The sequence below is a fragment of the Lolium rigidum genome, chromosome 4 (genome assembly GCF_022539505.1).
Source record: "Lolium rigidum isolate FL_2022 chromosome 4, APGP_CSIRO_Lrig_0.1, whole genome shotgun sequence".
In the NCBI taxonomy this organism is placed as follows: domain Eukaryota; kingdom Viridiplantae; phylum Streptophyta; class Magnoliopsida; order Poales; family Poaceae; genus Lolium; species Lolium rigidum.
In genome coordinates, this window is record NC_061511.1 from 118,752,036 (window position 1) to 118,776,477 (window position 24,442).

A 24,442-nucleotide genomic window follows, 5' to 3' on the forward strand; every position below is an offset into this window, starting at 1 on the left:
AAGATATCATCGATGAATACGATGACAAACTTGTCTAGACATGGCATGAAGATCTTATTCATAAGATTCATGAAAATTGCTGGGGCATTGGTTAATCCAAAAGGTACTACTAGATATTCATGATGTCCGTACCTCGATACAAAGGCTGTTTTTGGAACGTCTTCCTTCTTGATCTTTATCTGATGATAACCGGACCTTAGATCAATCTTGGAAAAGACTCCCGCGCCTCTAACTTGATCAAATAGATCTTGTATTCTAGGAAGTGGGTACTTGTTCTTGATAGTAACATTATTCAGATTCCTATAGTCTCCGCACATCCTTCGGCCTCCATCCCTTTTATCCACGAAGATAACAGGTGATCCCCATGGTGAGATACTCTCCTGTATGAATCCTTTCTGTTCCAAGTCATCCAGTTGCTCCTTGAGTTCTTTCAACTCCTTAGGCCACATCTTGTATGGTGCTTTAGCAATCGGAGCTGTTCCTGGAATTAGGTCGATAGTAAATTCTATCTCCCTATCTGGTGGCATTCCAGGTAATTCCTTAGGAAAAACATCCCGGAATTCATTTACTACAGGTATATCCTCCAACTTCACTTCCTTCATGCTATTCAACTGTAGCTCTACTTCAATCTATGTATGCTTATCTCCTTGGTAGATCATTCTACTTCCATCGGGGCTTTTCAAAGACACAGTCTTGTTCACACAGTCGATCAATGCTCCATTAGCCTCTAACCAATTCATACCAAGAATGACATCAATGTCCTTCATCGGTAAAATGAACAGGTCTGCGTCAAACGCACATTTATTGATCATAATGACTTGTCCTTGTTTGGTATGGGTTACTACTATCGTTCCCCCGCGGAAAGTATGGTTATAGGTGTATCTAACTTAGTGCAACTAATCCCATGTTTGATGATGAATTGCTGAGAAATGAATGATGTAGTTGCACCAGTATCAAAAAGTACTTTGCCAGGATGAGTAAGTATCTGAAGCGTACCTATAACTGCCTGATCGGAGTTCACCACCTCCTCCAAGCTGGTGCAGTTTAACTTGCCGAAGGGTTTCTTGTTCTTCCAATTCCCTCCGGTGTTTCCTCCTCGGCTTCCTCCTCCTCCTGACTGACCTCCTCCAGTATTTCTCTTGGGGCAGTCCTTCAGCATGTGCCCCTCCTGACGACACCCAAAGCATATAATTCTGGGCTTCTTGCAATCTTTCGCGACATGTCCTTTAATTCCACAGTTATGGCAAATAATCTGGTTTGCCGACTGGAATCCTTGGTTTCTCCTGTTGTTGTTGCTGTTGTTGTTGTTGTTATACCTCGGCTTGAAACTCAGGCTGGTATTAGGCTTGTTACTAATATATCTTTTAGGCTCAAATTTAGCCTTCTTCCTCTTCTCTTGTTGCAGCTGCTTGAAATCATCTTCAAGAGTGATGGCTGCATCCACCAACTCCTGGAACTCTGTCGCTCTCATCATTCTGAGTTGTACCTTGAACTGGGGACTTAATCCCCGCAAGAACCTCTTCTTATTTTTGTCCTCGATGTTGACCTCCTCAACTGCATACCGGGACAACTTTGAAAACTCCCTGACATAAGTCAGGATAGCCTTGTCTTTCTGCTCGAGACTTTCAAATTCTCGACGCTTCAGTTCCACTATACTTTCAGGGATATTGGATTCCCTGAACTTCCTCTTGAACTCCTCCCAGGTGAATACCTTCTCAGCCGGATAAACGGCTACTATATTGTCCCACCATGATGCGGCGGGTCCACACAACAAGTGTGTTGCATACCTGACCTTCTCCATGTCGCTGCATCCAACAGTATTGAGCTTTTGCTCCGTGTCCATCAGCCAATCCTCCGCGTCCATTGGTTCGGGCGCGTATGCGAAGGATATAGGCTTAGTATTCTGGAAGTCTGACAAGGTGACTCCCTGGTTCTCGGGCCTCTCCACCCTGTTCTGCTGAAGCAGCTCCTGGAAGAACTTGTTTTGCTGCTCCATGGTCATACGTTGCCTTTCCTCCAACATTTGCATGTATTGGAGGAAATTCTGCTGCGTCATGGGTGGTGGTGGTGGTGGAAACTGGTTTCTGGCTGCTTCATCAGCCTCTTCCTTCTGCTTGGTCTCGCGCTCGATGCGCTGTGCTTCGCTCTCCTCACCCGTGAATCCCGACATTTCCCCCTAGTTCTGCAACACAAAGTGGTACTCATAGTTACTCCATGCGCAAGTTTTCTGAGCTCAACTTTGTGCACAGAACTAGTCACGCAATGGAAATCAAGAAGCAAATCCAAATCATACAAAACATATACCATGTATATACATACTTAAGTGGTCTTATTACAATACTCAGTAACGATGTGAGTATGCAAACTCACTTATTGAAGTATATGTACAAATTTCTACAAAATATTACATACTACAATACATGTGGTACTACTGTATTGTAGTCTCGCCTCCCATGGTAGCCTCTAGTCGTGCTTCACTCCCGATACATCTCAGGCTTCCATCCGGTCGAACGTGTAGTCCTCCTGACAGAATCTGGAACATAGGGTCTTCCCGTCGGCTGGTAGTCGGTATCAGAGGATGATCCCAGGGAGAAATCTGTGTTCATGAACTGGTCATTAAGTGCATCATAATCCACCCATCAAGTGTACTCCCCTGTGACTCCGCCATAAGTATATCCACCATCTGTATCCGACTCGATCAGTATCGGATACTCCTCATCGTCTCCCTATTACCCTCATAGTTCTGGTTCTGGGTTGTGGCATCCTCATTCATCTCAGGATTATATCTAACTGAATCACTATGGGTTCCAGTATCTGATCCCCAACGCCAACCCGTGGAGTTTTCTATAGGAGTCTCGGAACGCTGATTGTTTCCAGATTCCTCTCCACCCTCATAACCTCCATGGGAATTACTAGGAAAGTACCTAGGGGTAATGGGTGTGGTTAGTTGTTCGGGATGGTCAATACTAATGTAATCACCAGCTGAATAAACTGGTGTGTGAACCTCATTCTCCATTGGTTCCTTCCCCTTAGTCTCCTCCTTGGGCTCAGTGAACTCTTCCAGCATTGTATCAATTGCTCCCGACAAATGTCGGTTCAACTGAAAGAACAATGACAGTAGGTTGCGGCTGTTATCCATGTACTTAGCGGCTTCTGCTGATTTGCGTTTTGCAAGCTTGAAGTGGTTAAGCATAGGATCATCTTCCTCCTCCATATGAGGAATATGAGCAAATTCGGAACCCATAAGCTCCTTCGTCTTATGCTCCCGAATATCAGTGATGGCTCTCATTATGGCTATGTGGTAGGCTGTGTTGATAGTTCTAGCCTCACCAGCTGGCATCACTACGCTCATTCCTAGGGATTCTGGAAGTCTTAGCCCTACCCTACACTTCGCCAATACTGGTCCGTCGTAGTACCAGTATTTCATTACTTGGATCTGGGGATCACACCCAAATTCAAGTAACATGGCACGAAGAATGTCTGCCAGTCCTCCGTCGTATTCACTCAAGTTTGACGACTTCACTTTCACGTTACGTCCCGAGCGTGAACTTTCCATAGTTGGCTGTAGAATAGAAAAATATAATATTAGTAATAATGCATCATAATAGAGATAATAAAGAATTATCGCACTAAAACATATGATTGTTTTATTCTCAAGTGAATATACACCATATTTTTAGAGAATTCTTTACTAATCCTATTTGACTCCTAATGTTTCGTCTCATTTACTAGGTTCCAACCTAAGGTCAAAGCTTTTGCTCTGATACCAACTGTGGTGACCCTGCATACCACTGCATGTTGTAGTATGCCAGTCGTTGATATAACATTCACGAAGTACCAATCCGCAAATATTACATCCCTCAGAGTAGTACAACAGAACATAGAAGGTCCATAACTCATTCATTTATTATTACAAGCATAATGTACATATCATATCGGAGCTCCTCCTAGGTCCTAAGAGGAATACTCCTGGGTTCGAGGCGAACCCAACTCAACTTACAATATAGAAGTCTTACTAAGTTATACATTTATTTCCTCAAGCAGTTAAATACTAAGAGTTCGTACTGCTCGGATACTAACACTACTTGGTAGGTCTTCACGTGCTCTCCTCCGGAACCCTCCTCGGTTCCGTAGACTATGAGGTAGTCTACACCTTCGACACCTCCAGAGAGGTCTGGTTCTTCATAGCCGATAATGTCGGCTCCTTCAGGGTTGTCGTTGTCCTCCTCCAGATGGTTCAGACAATCTAAGCAGGGTATTTAAGAGTGGTATGAGTACGAGCGTACTCAACAAGTTCATTATAGAAAAGAGGTGTTTAATGCACTAGCTACGATATTAGACCAAAAAGTCTAATACCAATGCAGGTTTTGATAAACATTTCTTCAAGAGGTTGCTTTTATTTCAAAGAACTACGTCCATCAGCCTTCACCGGTTCACTAGAACTTCATGTAGTTCCTTTCCGGCAGCGTTCGTAGTTCCAAATCCCGGAACAAGGAGTGACAGGTCACGATTCATTACACTCTGCAGAGGTGTGTTGCTTTTCCCATAAGAGATCTTAACCTTGGTGCCAACCGGGCAGCTTTCCCGTCCACACTTCCTTCGGTGTGAGGCCCGGTATAAGGTCATAGCCAATCATATTCCTCCGCTACCTCATACACCCACCCTTTGCTGCAAACTCCGACCCTGGGTCCTCGCCGGTCCTCTTATACAGTTTAAGGATGGACCCCGACCACGACAATAGTTCTGGGCTTTCTACCATGAACTCCTTCGCCGGGGATGTAGCCCATCATAGACCGCAATAACCGTGGGGACTTTAGGCTTCCCTAGCCCACCGCTTGCTCCTCGGGCTACAAGTGTCTACGAACAATGCCGTGGGTACTTTAGGATTCCCCAACCCACCGCTTGCACCCTTGGATTACAAGTGTCTACGGTAAAGCGCGTCCGTTGATGTACAAGAGGTGGAAATACGATTGACTATTCCGTCCCACTCCAGATCTTATGGTTAACACGGGTATTACGGCACAAGAATCACTGGACGACATTTGTTGTTTAATCCTAGATGGATATAAACCCTTGCAATGGAACCTCCACCATATCAACACAATCCATGGTTCCATTGCCCACCACTTAGTCATATTCATAGTTATGAAAATAATGGTTTTGCCTTTTTATGCAATAGTGATAAACATAGTACTTTGCAAGTAATTTGATAAAAATACTCGAATGACATGAGCAAGTGATGAACTTGCCTGAACACTGCAAAGTGTTGCAGTTGGATGGTGTGGACTGACCCTTGTCCTCCGTTACTGAAAATAGCATCATTGTCCGATAAGGGCAATGGTTAAAGAAGCATTTATGCATGATTCCAGTTTTAGGGTTTGTTCCCCACTTCCGATGTCTTTATCATTTCATGTGAGAGGTTAATACTAAGAATGACTTAGGGATACTCTATATAGGGTAAAATACAACCTTGAAATGTTGTCAAGGTGTTTTTTTAAAGTCCAAAATACTTTATGGACTTATTTTCATTATTGAAAATAAAAGGTGTGATTTAAATGATTATTTAAATCATCAAATTTGAACTTATTCTTGTTTAACTTCAAAAATTATATTTAATATTTTATTATGATAGAGATTTTTATACTGAGTGGTTTTCATATTTTTAATTATTTTTTTTAGAGCTATTAAACATTTACTATTGATTTTCAAAGTTTCAGCATTTTTATGAATTTTGTGAATTGACACAATTGCCCCTAGGCCAACCTGTCAGTGGAGCCCAGTGGGTTGGGTTAGACCAGCTCGGGTCCAACCGACCCGAGCGGTCACTCACTCTCTCCCCCACCACGTCGCCTCGACGAACCCTAATCCCCTTCTCTCTGGCGACTTGTGTCGCCCTCGCCGTCGCCGGCCGATTCCGGCGAACTCCGACCACCATGGCCCTCGCCATGGGGCGCAATCGAACCGCCTCGTGACGCCGGTCCTTCTCCTCCGCGTCGATCTAGAGCTGGCGTTGCTCCTGCTCGTCCTCGACCCCCTCGCCATGGCTAGGGTTACGGGATCCACTGCGATCTCGCTGCTCCCAGGGTTCCTGACACGATGGCGCCGCCGTGGGCCTCGCCGCAGTGGTGCGGGGCGCTGTGGCGCTTGTCTGAGCGTGGCCTGGCCTGGCCAGGTGCTGCCATGTACTCGGCGCGCGCCGCCGTGGCCGCCATGGCCGCGACTGCTGTCTGCTCGCCCCGGGTATGTGCGCCACCCTTCTCTCTCTCTCTCTCTCTCTCTCTCTCTCTTGTGCCTGTTCTTCTTCCTCATCCTCTAGCTCTGGCAACGGCTGCTCCACCTCGTGGAGATGCCTGCCGTGTTGATGCTCTGCTGCTATGCCTAGCTAGCTGTGTATGCATATGCTACTGCTGCTGTCGCTGTGTTGTTTGTGATGCCGTGCTTCATCGGCCTTGGCTCTTGCTGCCATGACCATGCCAGGCTTGTGTTACTCGCTGTGTGCAGCCCCGCCATGCTTCCGTGCAAGATTATTGGTGTTGTACTCGCTTTGCCATGCTATCCCTGATCCTGTGCAAGAATTCCTAGTCTAAGTGCTTGCTATGCTTGCATTTCTTGCTTAATTCTATCCCTGTGCCTCTGTTCTTGTTACTATGCTTGCCAGATACTCAAGTGTAGTCAATTATGTGGACCTGGCTTGAATACCGTGTATATTCCTTGCAAATTTGAAGTGCCAGTGCCATGGTGTGCTATTTCTTGTGCTCAAACTCATGAGCATGCTCAATTGAGCATTGCTGTTGGCTTAATAGTATTATTCAGTGATGAATGCTATGTGCTTTACTTGTGTATCTTGATCCAGTGGTTCATCATGCCTTTGATGTGCTTCTGGATAGAATCATAAAGTCATTAATTCAGTTATCTATTTATTCAGTTATGACTTGGTTGGATTTCTTCAGTAGCTGGTTAATTCCTGTTGCTGTACTTGGCTATGGCAATCTGTAGCAAGAGCTAGCAAGCTCTGATGATCAATTGATCAACAGTTGCTTGTGAAAAATGTTGTTCCCTGTCTGTGCCTCACTATGGCTCACTCTGTGTTGTGTGAGCATCACACAGGCTTGGCCTGATGTGTGCTGGTGCTTGCTTAAGCATCAGTGGATGCTTGCCATGATCTATTGGATCATTTGCAAGGCCCTGGTGCATCAATTGCTTATCTGTTTCATTTATCTGTTTATCTTGTTTTAATAGATGGATGAATGATGTGAACTGTGGTTCAGTGATGATCATTTCAATGGATTTGTTAGGGCTAGCTGGATGACAACCACTGGTTGGTACCCTAGCCCTCTACTGAACCCAAATGGGTGATGATGTGGTGGTTTCAATTGCTTGGTCGTGGGTTGAGGTGGCCCTAGCAGCACTTGTGATGCTTGTCATGGGTAGCTCCCTCTCTCGTGGCTTGCTATGGTTGGTGATTGTTTGCTGGGATTTGGATAATGGCTCACTAGTTGATCCAATACTGGACTTCCAGTGGCTTTTGATGTTGACAAACAAAAAATAGGCACAGTTTGCCTATCTGTCTGATGGTATAGCTAAACTTTTAGGTGCTGGTGAATTTGGTTGGCTATATAGGACTGAATCCATGCTGGATTTCTCTGGTTGTGTCACTGTGTTGACACAACCAGTGTTTCCTTGGTTGTTTTCCTTCTAGCCTTTGTTTGATTTACTGGCACCAAATGGTTTTGCAACCAAGTGATGATATATCCAGGGTTTCATACCCTTTTTGCTTCGTGATGCAAGTGTATGCTTAATTATGAGCAAAACATGGTTTTGCTCGAGGTTGATCTTGTTTATACCTCACTCCAGCTCCTAGATTCTTTGTTGGTGTAGAGGATTTCTTCGATGTGGTGATGATGCTTGCCCTGCTCCTCCTTGCATGCCCGAAGTGCTTGATTCAGTGCTTGTGGTGGTTTGGGCAGGTTGAGCAACTGTGGTTGTTCTTCCTGTTCTTGTGTTCTTGGTTTTCGGTGACTTACCCAGCTGCTTGTCGATGGAAATGGCTAGGTTTTACTGTGGAGGCTTTTATACCATCCATTCTTTGCTCTCCTGGTCGACAGCTTAGCCTGGCAACACTTGGTGACTCACTGGCTTGTGTGTGTGTGCTGTGCTGCATGCACCCATGGTGACTTGCTGTTGGGCATGCACACTAGCTGTGTGAGCAGCTAGTGTGTGTGTGTGTGTACCAGGTGCTTGGTACCTGGCTTGGTACTTGGCTGTGAGAAGATCAGCTCGGCAGAGCTTGATCATATCTTCTCAATTAACCATTTCCTTTCTAACCTGCCAAGTGGCAATGCCACTTGGCATAACTGGTGATTTGCTTTGTTGTGTGCAGGGAATCAAGATGATGATCAAGTGAAGATCAAGATCATCAGGCTCAAGTATCTAATGAAGATTAGCTTGTAGTTTAGGATAGATCATTGAATTGTAATTTTCTTTCTTTTTCTTTTTCTATTTTTGCCAATTCTTGTAATGTATTGTAATATTCTATAATTCATAATCTGAATATTGTAAAGACAATGTATCTTGTGTGTTTATTAATAAAGCTCCCATTTTTCTCTAATGAGCTTTACTTATTATTTGTATTGTTCATATTTGCTTAATGAATTACCTCGCATTTGAATTATGAGATATTCATATGTTGTTTGAATTTGAAATTCAAATGTAACTTAGGTTTGAATTCAATCATGCAACTTAAGTTTGAATTCAATCATGCAACTTAAGTTGTGATGCAATATCTTCCCTCTCTTCTCAAAACCCTAACTTAGTTGAATGAGAAACAAGTTTGTCGCACTCTCGAAACCCTAACCCTGTAAGGTGTCGAGAGAGAAACTTGTCCCCCTTCGATGCAGTTTTGTTTTAAAAGCGCGAAATTTCCCCAGAATTTACGATGCAATGCACATCCCTTTCTAAAATCTACCCCTCGATCGTCTCTAAACCTGGGATATTACACTTCTCCTCCCCCGCACCGCCACGGTTGTCCAGGAGAAGAAACACCACAGCGATGCTCCAGATTGATAGGAAGAAACTGCGATTATTGAAGGAGCTCGCACCCAGATCACCCCACCTTCGGCTGCCACCTCGGAAGCACGCTGGAGAACCTCGGGCACGACCGTCCAGCGCCACGCCACCACGCTAGAACGGAGAACTCCATGTCATCCACGAAAACACCATCTAGGCAAACCAAACCCTACTTCTAATCCTACATCTGCAACGGGAGGGAGAAAAGGACCTACTATCTACAGCGGGAGAATCCCGACCACTCCTCCCTTTAGGGATGGCGCACCCCTTAAGCAGTGCGCCAGTTGAGCACCATTTTTTGGTGCGCCACTGCTAACTAGCAGTGTCACACTACTTTTGAGGTGCGCCACTGACACCCTTCTTACGGTTAGGCCTTTTCCTAGTAGTGCCTCATCCTCACTCCAGCCGGCGGTGCCGGCGAAGGAAGAGGAGGAGAGGGTCAGGGGTGCACGGGAGACTCTCTAGGTTGGAGAGAGAAAGGAGGGAAAAGAATGAGATGATGGTCCTTTGCATAGAAATAAAAAAATCCTACGGTTGCAACCACAAACCACCAAGATCATATATGGGAGATACATGTGAAGGCTAAATCATGGTTAATATTAACTCACCCTTGAAGACACAAAGCGTTAACAAGAATCTGGATGCGCACGCACCCGGTTTCTCAAAATTGAAAAAAATACTATTTAAAAGCTTTTAAAAATGTACAATAAAATTTTGCATGTCCATATTATCTTGATACTCGTGTAAGTTTTCGCAGAAAAATTTGATTGTATGTGATCTACATGAAAATAATAAAATGTTCAAATGACACTATAATGATTTGATTTGTACTGTTTAATGAAATAGAAATTTCCATTTTTTCATTTTTGTATAGATCACGTACAATCGTATTTTTCCGCGAAACTTACGCGAGTACCAAGTATAAAGATAATAGGTTGGAGAGAGAAAGGAGGGAAAAGAATGAGATGATGGGTCCTTTGCATAGAAATAAAAAAATCCTACGGTTGCAATCACAAACCACCAAGATCATATATATAGGAGATACAGGTGAAGGCTAAATCGTGGTTAATATTAACTCACCCTTGAAGACACAAAGCTTTAACAAGAATCTGGATGCGCACGTACCCGGTTTCTCAAAATTGAAAAAAAATACTATTTAAAAGTTTTTAAAAATGTACAATAAAATTTTGCATGTCCATATTATCTTGATACTCGTGTAAGTTTTCGCAGAAAAATTTGATTGTATGTGATCTACATGAAAATAATAAAATATTCAAATGACACTATAATGATTTGATTTGTACTGTTTAATGAAATAGAAATTTCCATTTTTTCATTTTTGTATAGATCACATACAATCGTATTTTTCCGCGAAACTTACGCGAGTACCAAGTATCAAGATAATATATATACATGAGTTTTTTAATTTTTTCTAAAACTTTGAAATATCATTTTTCTTGAATTTTCATAATCGGTTGCGCACGCACCCAGGTCCACCGAATCAGCGTCGCCTATTTGGATACAATCATCCATTTATGACACAGAAGAGGAGGTATATTAAAACCTAAAACTAGGTCCAAACATGCAAGAGTTGGGAGAGGACGAAGGAGATGGTCAAGCCCCTCCGCCCCACACCTCTTTGGCCTGCAGGGATGAGGGAAGGCGTGTGTACGAACAAAGGCGAAAAAACAGTAGCTCCCAGAACAATGAGAGAAGAGAAGTGGATCCAACAAGGCTGTTGAAATTGACCAGGGCATTCACAAATTAGATGTCCAAGGGGACAACCACGCAGTTTATACATGGTGGCATTAACAAATTAGATGTCTTCTTTCATCATTTTTTTTGACAATTTTCTATACTTCAAACTAAAACCTGAAATTTTTCAAACAGAATCTGAAATTTGCACTCGTGAGATTCTCAATATTTTAAATAAACCTTCAGGAAACTCGTAAGACCATTTACTCCTATTGGTTAAATTCGTATTTGTGAGAAACAGAGCAACCGAATTGTTACAGGTTTACATCAACATTACAGCCAATTCCTACATAATAGGAAACGCAGATACAACCTCTACATGACTACAGAGTGCCACGAAAATGGATAAGGACCACTTCAGTCAAAACCCCTGAATAAATCAACTCAGTAATCACCTACTGATAGTTATAGCCCACTACCTAAATCTTGAGTTGAAGTTTCAACGATCAACAAAATGGCACAAAGGGATGTATGGACATACAGATTCCTCAGGGAGATATATCATCAGCGCCTACGGTGCCCATGGCCATGAGTGATTTTGTAACACGAAAATGGACGGCTGTGAAGTGTGACTTTGTATAACTAGCCTCCTCTTCGTTATCGGGAAGCAGAAACTGTGTCTATTCGAGCTACAAATCATGGAAGAGGCGCCTGATTTGTTCAACAGTTGCAGGCATCAACGTCACAGGGCATCTTTTATGCTGTAATGGAACGATCAACAATGTCACATTATAGAGATGCAACACAGAAAAACTGAAAAAGGCTGCTTCGAATGGCTGGTTATCAGAATATCTACCTGAGAGACGGACTTGAATATGCAGCTGTAGCAGAACACAAAACCAGAAACAGAAAGAACAGAGGGGTTATTGCGCTTCTGGCAGCACAGAGGGCACAGCGTCCTGTCAGGTGGCAAGGGAAGTCCATCTTTAGCAACCTGGCAAAAATGACAAGACGTCCATATCAAACCGTAATACTCCCTCAGGAAAAATTAAAGAACACACATGGAGGAAAAATTACATCAGGTTTGGACAGGATTAACCCTGAACAATTGACATGAGAAAATAGAGGACTTTGCATAAGATAAGGAAACATACTCAAATCCCTAAAAAACTATCTAGACGAGTGGTGCAACACAATATACCCTATATTCTGAAAATTTTCTCAAAAAACTATATGGCTTATATCTAGGAACGGAGGGAGTAGTAAACAACTGGATGTACTCCACAAGCCAACAGACAACAGCATAGTTGCATAATCAAGAATCTGATATCATCAATGATTCACATAACAAAGTTGTCAGAGATTGATAGTCAGATGCCAAAGAGTGGTAGTAGCTTTCTTGCAAACATTTACAACTACGTATAGTAGTCAGCAGATATACCTTTGGTAGTGGCGGAGGAGGGGTGGGGGATATACAGTCGGAGCTGACATTCTTTCTTCAGCAGATTGATACCACCACTCCATCATCTAAATAGGATTAGAAAGAGAGCATTAAGTGTGCTTCCACAATGGAATGGTGTTTTGCATCAGAATGCATATCAACCACAGCATTAAGTGTGATTCCACAGTGGAATCATGTTTTATATCATAATGCACTTACCGAAGGGTATGCTAGGACAACCATATAAATTTTTATAACAGAAAGCTAAGATCCAAGTATTCATATCAAAACTACTACTCAATCTACCTAAACTGTTCGTCTGTTGAGAGAATGTTTATACAAGTGACTGAACCTTAAAGGATATATTAGTCTCTTGGATTCATATGGCAGAAATTTGAGCTGACCTTGAAAAAGAAGACCGCAGCAATTAAACCAGTTTGTGCATAATCTAGAGTCGTATACATACAATTAAGGAGCACCCTTTGCATGGTCTGCACAGATCATATAAATAAACTTTTGTAAGTTATTCTTGGCAATTTATAATTGTAAGCAATCACACTATCGAGTAGTGTCTGAGTCCTTTCATACCTTCAACCATGGAGGACCACGAAGTCTCTCGAGTTCACGACTTCTAATCCTTGATATCCTAGAAGATGAATCCATCTACTTTGTCAAGAAAAAGCAAGAGGAAGTATCTCAGCAGAATAATAATATCTAAACAAAATGGGAAACAGTAAATGCTTTTGTCATCTCACAATGCTTCATTTGATTAAAAAAGGGCTTTAACCAGTAAGCAAATCCAATTAAATAGATTACGCAAAGATGTGTTTATCATGAAAAGTAAGACAAGTATGTTTCTTATATGTTGTGTTACATGCGAACCAGATATATATACGCTAATGCAAACTGGTAAGTATTATACCAGCTCTTGTCCAGTAGCACGACAAACATGAAGCCCAAGCACATGAAGTCCTGGACTATAAAATGCAGTAGCATCCAGCAGATACAGCAACTGGTAAGCAAATGAAAGGCCTGCAAATCAATATAGCAGCATAAGTTACATTTCTGTTACCCACATAATGAAACAGCCAGAGCATCAATGCAGAATTATTTTGCTTACATAAAATGGAAACAAAAAAACCAGGACAAAGTGTATTGACTGACACAAGAAAAGGGAGGTCATACAAAAGTAATAAAACAGCAAAACTGAAACTGGCTGGCGCCAATGAAGTAAGCTCTCCAAAATTATGAGCTACAGAAGAAGCTTAGGAAGATGTTAAGATATATGAGTAGCGTATGAACCTTCATTGGTTGCATGAATCCATGGATAACAAACACCTATTAGTGCCGTAAAACTCGTCTTAAGACGTGTCAAATGTGACACTTCTCCAGTTGCAGTCTCAATTTGTGCTTCAGAAGTCGCCCCTTGTTGATCTGATACAAAGCCTGCTTCATCTAAACCAACCTCACCCTGATCCCATAGGCTTGCCTGCAATCTTGCTTCCCTTTCTTTGTTATATATGGACTGCAACTTTGACTTGAAATATGGTAAAACAACCTAAATAGATATCTAGAGCAGGTTAGCATAAATAGAAGAAATAGTCCAAAACAGAGTTATTTCATCATTACATATATATTTGTCTAGATCAATTTACATATCATATCTACTTATCTTAACAAGACACAATAAAAATTAGATGGTTCAACTTGACAATGGCAATATCTACGTTGATGTGTTTGTGCTATTGAGGAACCTTGGGAAAGTGTATTAAGAAAAAAATCACGGCTTCAAATAATATGAGTGCTTGAATAGATATTATATTTTAACATTGAGATGCTAAGCAAAATAAAGTTGCATCCCAATCAAATTCAAAACAGGCACATTAAAAAATTGGGGCTTAATATGCCTGGAATCAAGGAATGGATTATCAGCAGTGCAGTTTATAACAGAAACACATTAAATACTAGATCTCTTCACATGAATTAACTAAACTGGAAGAATCACTGTGATGGCAAATATTAGAAACAACAGCCAACAGAACAACAGCCTGATTGAAGATTGAAAACCATAATTCTTATCTGTGCTCAGCTTTTAGTTTGAAAATACTGCACTCGTGATATAATAAGAATACAAGGGACTGTAACTAAAGCAAAGGAGACATGGATGTTCACATTGTTGAATGGCGAGCGATGTAAAATAACCCAGGCAGTGATGTCTGTTGGAGTGTCGGTAAACAAGGCAGCTCAAAATAAAAGAGTGGCTCATAGCACCTACACATTAGAAGATCACACCAGGGGCTAACAATAACATAAGGTGAGTTTTATTCTTAGTGATTTAGTGTTAACCTGATGAGATCCCAGATTTAATGTTGGATGCATTCAATAGAGGAATGAATTTAGTAGGGCTTGGGTAGTAGTTACTCACAGGCAATAGCAACCGCAAAATCAGTATAAATAAACATACTTAAACCCAAGAAATAACAAATCAAACATACAGTTGCAGAAAATACTTGAAATTAAACTCTGCCAGGGGACATCATACCAAAAAAATAACTGAGAGGGTTTTCTGGCGCTTCCTTAGTGCAGAGTCATACACTTTGTCATCAGATTCAGCGCCAGGAATACTTTGGTTCACTGAAACCTTAACAGGTCTCCGCCTGAGACCGTATAATGACTCTGAAAAGGAACCATCTGAAAGAAATGTGCGGAAAGTTACAATCAACTACAACCACTGTAGGAAAAAGCTAATAACATAACTACTTAATTGTTGATCACCTGTCAGACTTGTTTGATCGATAATATCATTGCAGTACCACAACTAGGCTAAAATAGGTTAAAAGGACATAGTCCTAGTAGTTTCTTTCATTTGTTGAAGGAGTTAGTACTAAGGTGGGGGACCATTCCATTTTTCTAACCAAACATGGTTCCATTCCACAGGGAAAAAAAAAGAACCTTCATGGATATTAGGATTGTGTGACTTCAGGATGAAGCTATCGTCAAACCAAAAGTTACAGCAATGCCTCCCATTAGAGAACAAAAGTAGTGGCAATCTAAACTACAGCAGCATCATTTTTTGTTTGAATTAGACGAGCTGATGATTAAGAGGATTTGATATGATCAGGTGTAGGGCTGAATTAAGAGATGCGGAAACATCTATCACAGAGTGGTGTATGCAATTTCTCTCATTGATGTGCCGCATGCTAATTTAATTTAACTATTTATTTTGTCAGGGCATCATGCTGATATTGAAAGGGAAATTAAAAAGCTCAAGCTTAGCACTACATACATAATAATACTTTTCCAGGGTTTCATATATTTATATTCCGTTCTTGAAAATTTGAAGTAAACAAAGTTAACTTTCAACAGAAAAGAAAGTTCTACTACTGTGACAACAAACCTGTTGTTCGTAAACTATGGGACTCAAGGACAGACATCAACAATGCAAAAAATTCATCTTCATAATCTAGAACTTTATGCAAGAATGGCCTTCTTAGTGCAAAAACCTGCAAGTATAACAGTATAGCGTAATTAGCAATTTAAAGAAAGGGCACGCTAAACTAAAAGAAAATACACAGACAGTGATTGTTTCGGGGAACCAGAGAAAGCATCAGTTGGAAAAAGGACTACTCGGGTCATGATACTTAACATTTCGTTGATTTACCAAAATCATGTACAAATTGCACTTGTTGTGTGCCAATACCCAGGCTCCTTTTTCATAAAAAGCCTTTAGTAGAGTAACACTTAAGTACCTTAGAAACACTCATATTCCCTTGATATAAAGAAAAAATCTATTGACTTTTATAGGGTATGTTTTGCAAGGTAAAGTCCCAAACTTGTTATGTGTACTCCAGCCTAAAATACTTTTATATTTGTCACCAAACGAAGGGGAAAAATGATGCAGTTCGTAGTTTCTATGATCAAAAGTAAAATAATCTAGATGGCGATGTAAGATCACAGGATGCAACTCTTTCTAAGATCAAAAGAAAAAATTGTATTCAACTTTCTTATATATAGGCAAGTCATCAGTTTGAATGCAGACTGCAGCTGAAAACAAGCTCAATGAAAATTGGTGCAACCAATAATGCTGACTTAAGATGTCTAATCTATTTCTATGGACATGGAGCAATCAAATCACCACGAAATCTAACAACCATCCAAGCAAGTATGCATCAGCTGTATATATGTACAAAGGTGCCTCGTCAAGATACATGCTTTTGAAGTCCTGTTGCAAGCAGTGTTCTTGGGTGTTTTTCAGCCTGCTACTATATTGAGAACTTCCCATATTGTTGTTATGTAGATTCATTCGCCAGTATATCTCGGCTCCTTACGTAATAGTTAAGATACATGAGTGGGAGCTCTGACGGGAGAAAAGGCTCAGATTTCATGGTCACCGGCTCAAGTTAACAAGAATGCTAATTCTAGTGTCCATTCTTCAATTAACAAGCAAGCTACAAGTTCCCATCATCCTCAAACATATCCATGATAAGCAAACTAGCAATGTCTCCCTAGCATAAAGATCAGCACCATGTGAGCTCAATGTCCCTCTCTAAGAGAGAATACTTGTACTCAATTTCACTATTCAGCGCATAACCATGAGTTTACCCAAGCCATTGCATTGCAGCTAGTCAAACAACCTAAAAGTAAGTAGCAGTGGCTTTCAGCGGCAGCAGAGGCAACTTGTAAAATCGCTAGTATTCGTATTACTATCTGATGTGGGTAACTATATTTTTTTGCCTCACCGATCAAGACTGGCACAGATTCAACCAAATAACTTTAAAAAACGAGGAGAAATCAGACTCTACAATTATCTCCAAGTGATCACTACAATGCATCGTACGAACAGACATTATTCAAGCATGGATAAATACCAAAAACATGTGTCCTGATTACAGCCAACTAGTTAACCAGACCGGATCGATGAGCATGATCGCATCGGAGAGGCGAGGCTCGACTTACACCGAGCGAGTAGGAGAGAGCGGCGCGGAGGCTGGCCGGGAGCTGCTGCGCCGCAGACATCTCGAAGAAGGTGGGCCGTGCGCCCTGTCCTCCCACCTGGAACAGCATCGCGCCGCCGCCGTCGTAGCCTCCTCCGGGACTAAGGGGTGTGGGATAGGGTCAAGCCTGGAGCCTATGGTCAGACGTGGCGGCCCGGCGAGTTACAGAGATGGAGCTGTATTCCGGCGATGGACCGTGGGTGGGGGGTTATCCGGTGGCGGTGGCGCCCTCGTGCGCGTCCACGCCGGTGAGGGAAAGGAGAGGTGGGGCGCAAAAGAGAAAGCTGTGATGTGAGCGAGACGGAGACGTGGGGGAGAAGAGACTAGTAGATGATGGGCTTCATGCACTTTTCAGCCGGGCCGATAAACGATGAGATTTCTTGGTGTCTTCAGTTTTAGCCCAAACTCAAACCCCGCCAAAATGTTGGCTAGCCAATTTTTTGGCTAATCCTAATGCCTGGCACTAGAGTTTTTTTTTAGGAATTAGTGGAGATAATCTTTACTATTAAATTGCAACTAGTAGAGTGCCCGTGCTTCGCCACGGCCCTTTAACGTAGTGTCAAATGCATAAACATGTAAATAATACATGTAAATATTAAAGCATATAAAGTAAATATATAATACTTAAAATATTTAAAGATCCACTTCGCACAATTCATTTTGTAGAAGAGAAATGACTGAATACACTATTTATTAAAGCCATGGTCCGTTGACGCGTCTAAGGAATGTTGTCTTCAACTTCATTAGCCAGATACTTGAGTGTGTGTATCAAAAAAAAAATTCTTAGCTCGTAACCATCCTGCACAATTGGTATATCATGTTAACATGAAGTTTTCTTCCCACAAAAAATATAAGATTGTGAATATAGAGTACTCACGCTGCAAACTGGATGAACAAATCTTTTACCATCCCATGAAAGCATAAAACTAAATACTAAGTATCCAGACAATTTTCTGCAAATAAATGGAACATATCATTATCTTGGTCATTAGAATGACGATAAAATAAGCTGCTTGTAAAGATAACTGAGAAAAATCACCTGTCGGGGCTTGTTGGTATTGAGATATTATGAGGATATTTACGTGGCCAAAAATAAATATCGGAATTCCAGCCAGGTTGCGCTATCTCAAGAGCATCATTTAGATAGAATGAACACCTTTGTAATTTTAGTTGGTACCTCTCTTCTGATAGAGTTTCGGAACATGGGTCTAAAATACATACACGACACTCATGTTTGTCGATGGTGAACAAGATGAAGTTGTCAAGAAATGCGTGTGGCAAAAGAATCTGCAAGTGGTGAGCATTAAAACACATAAATCATGTTAATAATGGAAAAGGGACTAACTTACCATGTTGCATGATGATATATTATGGTCTATCCCAGGCCAGCTATGAAAAAATGTTGCCAACTCCTTAATATCTGGCTTAACACGCCAAAGTGGATGTTTTCTACCATCGAGTATCGCCGACTGAGATGAAAAAAAGGTTTAGAACCATAACAGTGACAATAAATATGCGATTATAATAACTTACACAAAATCTTAAGTCCATGTTGTGCACGGGAGGCTCTATCAAAAATTGTATCTCATCACATGCCACTATGCGCACAACCATGTTGAAACAATCCTTGTCCATTGGCTGGTCCATCCTGAGTATGTCCTGAATTTGCTTTAGAGTTAATCCTAGTGGATAAGGTCTGGAGCTTCGCACCCATTCTTTTCTGCAAAATAATTGATAAGAATAATGATATGATAATAATATGTACCGACACTTGATCATTATCTTATGAGGCTTACTTCAAACATGTTGCATCGTCAATGGACATGATGTATTTGCATATCTCGTCAACAAACTCATGTGGTTTGGTGGACAAGGTGCAAATAGGAAGCTGGATATTTTCTTTGGCTACATCTCCTTGGTGTTCTTTACCTAGACTTGGCGATTCCGTAATATCAGAGTCGGATCCATTTTCTTGATCTTTAGATTGATTATATATCGGATCGCCTCTTATTTTGTTTAGTTCCGAATCATGCAATATGGCAATTAATTTTCTTCGGAATGCTTTCATATCCTCCTACAAAGTAGTAAGAAACATTGATATTGTAAATTAATAATTTAAGATGCAAGATACTACTAACGGTCTCTAAACAAAAATAATACCTGAGTGATGCAGTCAGAAAGCATATCGCATGTCCAATATTCCATAAAGTTTAACATGAACAACCCGCACGATGCGCTACAAAATTAGCAAATGTTATAGTAGAATTCTATCTAGACCGTAATTTTCACATTCGAAAGTTGAACAGATTCAACATACCCATCAGTCTGCAGTGGTTTTTCGATATGCTCTACTATTGGCCATGTCGTGACATCGAGATCGTGCCACTTTTCACCTTTGTCAAATCCCCTTCTTTGGGATGCAGTCTTTAAGTGCTTCTCAAGTCCTCGGAGCTGTTATATGAGGAAAAAAGATATTAGACACCAAGGAAAATGAAAAATGTCAAGAGGAGATCATAATCAAATAACTTACCATAAACCTGAGGTCAGTTCTACCCATTCCAGGACCAAGTGAGTCTAATACTTGTATCAAGCGTTTCTTCGCATTGATGACAACTAAATACTCCGTCAGCATAGATTTGTCCGCGCCATCACTGGCAAGAACATTGTTCAGGTCATCTCCTTCTTTGAATGTGACTCTGTGCATGCCCTCCAAATGTAGCGGTAGCTGTAGGACCGACGGGTAGTTCTCACAGAGAATGAACCCGAATATCCTCCACATTGCTTTCGGAGGAGTAACCCACCTCGCGTCAACGAATCTCTTGATCTCGTCAATGTTACCTTGAGCGTCAGGTATGTCAATGTTGAACGAAGTCCGATCGTGGCCCTTGTATATGTATTTGTACAGGTACTTGACAGCCTTTATGCTAGAGCACACCTCCACGTTGATGTGGCAGTTGAACATGCGGAGCAGGTAAGGGTTGTAGGGCACTACCCATCTGTTGTCTAGCATCTGACCGCGGACCTTCGCTGAACTTCCATCTTTTCGTCTCCTGTACATAGGGTAAGAGTCCTTTCCCTGTACGGTGGTCTCGTTGAACTCCCGAGGGTACCTGCACTTGCACTTCCCTTCTTGCATGCACACGTTCTTGGGCTTCAGCACACCGCATGGGCCATGCATCATATGCTTCACGACCATGGTGTAAAGTTCAGGGTACTTATGCTTGTCAGGAACCTTTAAGGATATGACACGATCATACTGTTCTGGCACAACAAGCTTATATCTTGAATCCATGATCTACAGGAAATGGGCATGTGGCAGGCCCCTCTTTTGGAACTCTACCACGTAGACGTACGCCTTCACAACGCCTATGATATGCTCCTTAGTCAGCATATCTTTCATGGTCTCTAGCTTGGCCCTGAACACTTGGGCCACAAGATCAGGTCGGTCCTGCGCGGTTTGGCCAGGAAACAACTCATCCTGTATCTCTGGCCAGTTAGGATTGCAGGTCATCGTCAGGAAGACGTCAGGCTTGCCGTACGTCGTCACCAATGCCATGGCGTTCATGTGCCTTTTCTTCATGTCTCTGTAGCACACCTGGAACGTACCCGGGAGAACAGTCCTAATGCCAACAGCGCTTGCTGGTGTCTCCCCAGCCGTGATGCTATCAACAATGCCTTTATATAAGTCGGCACGTATCTCCGGCTGGTGCTCTCTGAACCAATTTAATCTGCAACCCTCGATCTTTATGTACATGTCGACTGCCCATTGCTGGAATAGGCACCCTCCGTGCAGTGTGGGGTTGAATATCGCAGGACGCGTCTGTAGCCTGTAACAATAGTAGTCCCTGACGGAGACACATATATTGCCACTGCCCTCTACCGAAAGATTTCAAAATTAATGTTAGACAACATGATAGAATGATTCTTTCTCTAAAAAACACAAGCATCTTAAATAGGCGAACCTTCATTAGCATCACGGTTTGCTCGTGGTAGCTGCGCAGCTTCCCAAGACTCCGCATGTTTGGGAAGATTTGGATGCCAACCGAGCTCCCCCTTGGGGAAGAAGAGGGGATATGACATTGGGTCGTAGCACCCCTGCGTGGCTTGTATGTTGTACCTCTCATTGTTGTTCCCGTGCGGTGGTAATGCTGCGTTTGAACCTATTCACCAGGTCGCTCCCCTCGACCCAGATGGCAGCCACCTCAGACGCCATCGGTAGATTGTATCGCCTTTGGTCTAGCTTTTGATCGGTGTTCAGTTCTATCCGGTAATCCTAGAGGTTGTCCCTGTGGGCACCCAGCGTCCTTAATGTCTCGGAGTAGGGATTTGCTCTCATGATGTTCGTCAACTTCCGGACAACCTCCTGGTCCAGTTGCTTGGTAGCTTCCTTGCGATGGGTCAGGCTGGGATCGTCGTCGTAGAAGTACAACTGCAGATGTTCAGGACGAGAGCCAGGCCCGAAAGAATGCACGTTATGGTACAAAGAGCTGTTCGCCCGGAATGTGTAAACCCCGGAGCTCATATTCGTGCAGCTGTTGCCGAGGGTGACGCCAAGCGTTGTGAAGGCGAAGTGGCCGTTGAAGAATCGGATACTCTGTCGAAAATGTCGAGAGTCTGCATCCGCGCTGGACCATAACCTCATGAGCTCCGGGATAGGACGTTGTTCAGCCGGTCCTGATCTGGCCATTTCGACAGCTAGTAAACCAGGGGGCTCATGCTCAAACCTCTTGGCCTTGCAGTTTATGCAATCTGGTACTTTCTCCAACATGTGTGTGCTGTCTGGTAGGTTTGAGTACACAAAGTCAAAAGGATCGACTGAGCCCACGCCGTTATCGTCTGACGGATCATCGATTTCCATGCCATCATCGTCAGAACCTACAGGCACAGCGTGTCACAGACTTGTCAATGATACCGCGAAGGAAGGCAACAATGTCGCCTAAAACAGCTTGAAGAGGTACCTTCACCGGCAAATATGCAGTACTCCTCGTCGCTGGGTTCGTCAGCGATGGCATTGTCATCAATGATACCGCTAAGGAATGCATCAATGTCGCCTGTAACATTTTTGAGGCATTAACCATCACCTATTATTGCGTCAGTATATATGTGAGTAAATATGGGTGTATATTACCATCAGTCCCGATGGTATACGCCGGTGTGCTCGTTGAAGGGGAGGCAGGAGTAGAATCAGCTGTGATAGGTGAGGAGCGTTTCGTGACTTCCGGGTTGACAGCTGCAACTGGGCGTGGCATTGCGATGGATTGAGCACATGGGGTGTTCCGCCTAGCCTCGGTGTTTGCTTTGCGTCGATTCCGCGCTGCCTCCCTCCTATCTTGAGACATTCCCTGCCTACGTGCTCTTTGGTTTGCATTGATGGTTTGTCGTTGCTCACTTGTTAGATTGCGCCTACTATCTCTTCGACGTGCGTTCTCTTGTTCCCGCTCAACAGTTATTGCCGCTGCCCTGTTTGCGCTTCTATTTGCATTAATCTCTTGCCTCTCCTGAAGAGTTAATAGTTGTCGACGAGGTCTTTGACGTTCACGTGATGTTTGTTGACTTTGAGGTTGTCTTTCTGCAATGATGACATACAGTTTGAGCTTTTCAGCATTATAAATACACACAGCTATATTTAAATAATACACATATTCAATTGGTTTCATGTCATACCGTTTGAGCTATCCCCAGGCGATGGAGTGCCTCCTATTGTGAGTGTACTTTGAGTTGCAATGGGCAGTCTCATTTGAGCTCGTATGTCTGCGTCTGATGCATACTGTTAATGATGATAATGCATCCTGAAATTTATGCAGTGAAATAAGCTAAGTGAAAGGACATACCGTTTGAGCTTTCCCCAACCAATGGAGTTCCTCTTATTGTGAGGTTATTTTGAGTTGGAAATGTCAACGCCAATGATGTCTGATCATCATCGTCCGATGATAGAACTGTCTGATCTGCCAATGGTTCACGTATGAAAAATCCCGTTTGTGGGCGTGACAAACCAATGGCTTGTGATCGGTTTGAAGAGCCATTCTCAGCAACCACTGTCGACATGGGCGCACCAACTTATCATTGAAAATGTTCAAAACCATTTAACAAGGTGCAGTGATATACATACCATTTTTTTCCTTTATCAATTAGTTGATTTGAAAAGTGTGACATTTTATGACCTGCAAATAAGAAAAGAAAAACAAGTCACCGAATGTAATAGGCAATGCTCCTGGTAGGCGTCCTTAATGTCTGTTCTATAGTTTAAAAGATATGATGACATCAAGCAATAGTTACACCTCTGTTCTATAGTTAATTTGAGAAATATGATCACATAAAGCAATAGTTTAGCCCATTTTGCATCTATACTGCAGGAAACGACTTCTTCCACTGTTCTATTAGTATTACTTCCACAATAGCCTACTTATGCACCTAGGTTTGTTTTATCTATCTTCCTCAATAAGGTTCTATTTTGTGCCAGATTCACGTTTATTTCAGTGGTATAATAATAGACGCAACATTCTAATAGTAGACACTACATTTTCAGTAGAACTACTTGATCGTATATATCTTGCAATCTGAATATGCTATTCCTTCTGAGATGCAGGACGTGTAACTTTCTGCAGTTTATTTATCTCCCTGGCTACTTGATCGTTTTATCTCTACTAAGGTTCTATTTTTTCCCCAACGTGCTGCTCATCATGATCAATTCTGCCTAAAGAGGATCCGTGAAAGTTCTTTTAAGAGGAACCTGGCTAGTGAAGATGGCAGGCTTGGCGACGTAGGTCTTTTTACTCGATGGCGACTTTGGTCAGCGAGATGAAGAAGACGGCTGACAGCGACTTTGGTTAGCGCGATCAAGACGACGGCCTGACAGCGACTTTGGTCAGCACGATGAAGACGACGGCCAGCAGCGACCCGACTTTGGTCAGCGCGATGAAGACGACGGCCTGACAGCGACTTTGGTCAGCGCGATGAAGACGACGGCCAGCAGCGACCCTGGTTGTGGTCAGCGTGATGAAGACGACAGTGCCATTTCAAATTTTGAAAAGCTATGTCTAATGGCGTGTTAGTTGAGAAATAGTAGGTGTTCATTGTGGCATTTCAAATTTTGAAAAGCTACGCCTAATGGTGTGGAGTTGTTTGTTATCCACAGGCTGGTATTTCTCCTCTACGTAATCGTTGATGGTGTTTGTAACGTGAGTTGTTTTGTTGCGTTTTCTTTGTTCCGCGCGCATTTTTTTTACAAGATTGCGTTAAGGCGTGT

At 42.4% G+C, this 24,442-nt stretch overlaps 1 pseudogene; it reads right to left on the reverse strand.

The window, feature by feature from the left end:
* Positions 1-11,009: 11,009 nt before the first annotated feature.
* On the reverse strand, positions 11,010-17,390 carry LOC124705391 (annotated as a pseudogene).
* Positions 17,391-24,442: the final 7,052 nt, after the last annotated feature.